Source organism: Phascolarctos cinereus, unplaced genomic scaffold (assembly GCF_003287225.1).
Source record: "Phascolarctos cinereus isolate Bilbo 61053 unplaced genomic scaffold, phaCin_HiC Scaffold_1;HRSCAF=81, whole genome shotgun sequence".
Lineage (NCBI taxonomy): Eukaryota > Metazoa > Chordata > Mammalia > Diprotodontia > Phascolarctidae > Phascolarctos > Phascolarctos cinereus.
This window is the reverse complement of record NW_027555514.1, coordinates 221,958,821-221,962,621: the sequence shown is the minus strand read 5'-3', so window position 1 is coordinate 221,962,621 and position 3,801 is coordinate 221,958,821. Positions and strand designations below refer to the sequence as shown.

Here is a 3,801-nt window from a genome sequence, read left to right as displayed (position 1 = left end):
TAATCATGCTCCTAGGAAACTCATTATCCTGGAAGACTGCATCAGCTTTGGTACTCCTACCTCATTAGCGCCCTCAATACCCTCTGACCTTCTACTGGAGGGCTGGAAGGCAAAGCAAAAAACTCCTCCCAAAACTCCCAACTCTTCATTTCCCACTGGATGCACTCCTTGGACTGGACTCCACCATGCCTCCAAGGCTGATATTTTCTTTGCCTTTTTGCCCTTCCTCTTTCCACTTTTCTTTATCCTTTTATGTATTGTCTTCCCCATTAGACCATAAACTTCTTAAGGGAAAGGACTAGCTTTCCTTTCCTTATTTGTCCTCAGCACAGAGCCTGGTATACAGTAGGCACTTAATGTTTATTGACTGAGTGCTCTTGTCCTTTCAACATAACATTTTCTTTGTGCTTTTCCCCACTCTTCTACATAAGAAAACAAAGAAATTTAGTATTTGAAAACTGAGGAATCTGAGCCCCACTATTATTTAGCATTGTTGGAGAAATAACCATTACCTTACAGTACTTCAATCAAATATTAAACTTGGGAAGAATATGCAATGTTTACTGAGGCATTGAGGCACTGAGCCCTGGTCTTTGACACAAAAGCCTAAGCACTTTGACCAGGAAATGAAAAGATTAAGCTTGAGAGCATTAGCCATTTGGAAGGTATAGCTGCCATTTGCTCTAAGAGTTTGGTGCTTAAGACTGAGGATGCCTAGTTGAAGAAATAAAAGGTTCCAGGAAGTTCAAAAGTCACCAGAAACAGTAGAATCAGCGATGGGGTGGCTTTGACCTCAGATGCAAAACAGGGTCTCACTTCCAAAGTCTAGCCCAGACTATAGAAGAATAATCAAGGAAAAAATCCCAGATCAAAAAGGAACCTACAATTCTACTATTGTGAGCCAATAGAACTTTCCAGTTGGATGATAGATGTAGAGTCCAACAGCAGCCTTCTCTTGCTCAGACCCAGACCCAGGTCAGGAAGCTGCAGAGCTGGGGAGGGTGCAGAAATTAGACTTTGCCCTGGATCAAAGCATTCTGGGAGCACCGAAAGCTTGCAGATCCCTAGCCTGTCCCTGAGATCCTGGAATAACCCAACACTCAATACCCCCAAGGAAGCAACAATAGGACCACTTCAGACTTTTGCTTCAGAACTGCTGCATAAACCCAGCTCTAACATCCAATCCAAAGTCAAGAAATAGGCCGGAGGAATGAGCAGACAATATAAGAACCCCACCATAATGGGCAATGATGGTGACTGGGACATTCAAGATATAAATACAAAAAAAGATGACTCCAAATCATCTATAAGCATTGCCTCAGAGAAAAACACAGCTTGGACACAACTTGAATTCATGAAAGAAATGAGGCAAGAGTTTTCAAAAGAGGTTAAAATGTTTTTATAAACAAGAGCACTTGATGGGGGGAAAAATGGTAAAGAAATGAGAACTATAGAAGAAAAATCAGAAAGGAAATTAACAGCTTGGCACAGAAATACATACAAAACTTTGCCCAAGTGATGGGATTGGGATCTAGACCCCAGAAAGTAAAAACCCTGGACTTTCCCACTTGGCCAAATCTCTGGCATTTGCCTGAGGCTATAATCCCATCAGCTGGCCTTTCACTGTGGCTACACCCAATCTCCCAATTCTGTTACCTTTAACCTAGCCTGGCCTTCCTTTGTTTTACTTCCCTATGTATGGCCCCTAGCCATCTCTCACCCTTAATCCCAGCTAGGCTCCATTCTCCCTTGGCCACGGTCCAGGTCCCAGGAGTTCTGTTCACCCCAGCTTACTGGCCACTCCTAAGTCCCTCCCACAGTCTTTCTGTATATAAGGTCTACCTTGTCTCCATTAAGATGCTGGGATTCTTATAATCTAGCCAATAGCTTACTAGTGTTCAGACTCCTTAAGAGTCTGCCCAGTATGATAGATGTTCTAACAAACCTTGTCTTTGGCCAAAAGAGGGCTTGGGTTGAATTCTTTCGGCCAGGACCCGTGTGTTGTGATATTGGGGTCCCAGCATCCCTGAACCTCTAAACTGCATCACAACCAACAAACCACCAGAAAATTCAAATGAACCAAATGGAAGCCAATGACTCCATGAAGCAACAAGAAGTGTTAAAGTCAAAAAGCTGAGAAAAAAATAGAAGAAAATGCAAGCATGATGTCCAAAAAGAGTGCAATTGACAAGGACGCTATCTCTTCCACCAGCTCAGTGGCATTCCTGTCCCTTGCATATACAGACATGGCCAGCAGAGGCCTAAAAAAGGCTTTGTACCAATGCCCACACACAAGCAACCAACATTTAGCCAGGACTTACTATGTGTCTAGTACTATGCTTTCTACTGTGGAAATTAATAAGAAAATTAAAAGCATCATACTTACATAGCAAAAACAACTCACTTAAAAAACAGATCAAAGAGAAAAAAAAATGGTCAGTCCTTACAGGAGTCAGGAATGGTGCCTGTGAATCAGTGGCAGTATTGACCCCCAGAAAGATGATCCGGGCAATTCTGGTGTTTAACAACCATGAAAAGCCACTATTGGTTCAATGCTACCAGCACTTCCCAGAAGAGATTCAACAACAGATTGTCTGGAGGACTTTCTACCTTGTCCTCAAGTGGGATGACATCATCAGTAATTTCCTGGGGTGGGGGGGGGAGTTTGATTGGCATTCTGACTACAAGTTGATTTACCAGCACTATGCCACTTTGTATTTTCTGCTTTGTATTGATTCTTCAGAAAGTAAACTGGGGATCTTGGACCTCATTCAGGTTTTTGTGGAGACACTGGACAAGTGTTTCGAAAATGCTATGAGTTGGATTTGATCTTCCATATGGATAAGGTTTGTTACATGCTGCCACAGGTGGTGATGGGTGGTATGGTACTGGAAATGAACATGAATGAAATTGTAACTCAAACTGAAGCTCAAAAAAAATTGAAGAAATCAGAGGGCGGCCTTTCAGCAGCCCCTGCTTGGGCTGTATCTGCAGTGAAGAACATTAATCTCCCTGAGATCCCTCAGAACATCAACATTGGGGATATCAACATTAAAGAGAAAAAAAAATGAGAATCATTGGACTATCTGAATGCCATAAGCAAAAAAAAAAAAGCACCTGTTCTCTCAAAAAATATATCCATGAATTTCAAAAAATCTTAAAACTGCCTAGATCTCTTAGAACCAGAGGCCAAAGTGAAAACAGAAACAATTGCCAGTCATCTCCTAAAAGAAATTCCAAAATGAAAACTTCCATGAACATCATAGTCAAACTCTAGAGCTTTCAAGTCAAAACAAAAACTCTGTAAGCAGCCAGAAATAAAGAATTCAAGTACCAAGGATCCACAGTCAGAATCACACATGATTTAGCAGCCACCACTTTGAAGGAACGGAGAACTTGGAATATGATATTCCAGAAGCAAAGTTTATATAGGCTTCCAACCAAGAATAAATTACCCAACAAAACTAAATTAAATGTGCGGGGCGGGGGGGGGGGGAGGGAGAATGGATTTTTAATAAAATAGAGGACTTCCAAACATTCCTGATTTTAAAAAAAAAACAGACCTGTAGAGAAACTTTGAAATACAAATATATGAGTGAAGAGAAACATAAAAAAAAGTAAATATGAACAACAATAAGAGACTAAACAAAGATAAATTGTTTACATTCAAACACAGGGAAATAATACATGTGCTCCCTCTTACTCTTATCTTATCATCAGGATTCACAGAGCTAATCCAGGGTGGGGAACCTGAGGCTTGGAGGCCCCAGGTTCCCCACCCCTGAGCTAGTACAATTAGAT

At 41.3% G+C, this 3,801-nt stretch overlaps 1 pseudogene; it reads left to right on the top strand.

The window, feature by feature from the left end:
* The first annotated feature begins 2,499 nt into the window (after window positions 1–2,499).
* Window positions 2,500–3,569, top strand: LOC110211097 (AP-3 complex subunit sigma-2 pseudogene; annotated as a pseudogene).
* The last annotated feature ends 232 nt before the right edge of the window (window positions 3,570–3,801 follow it).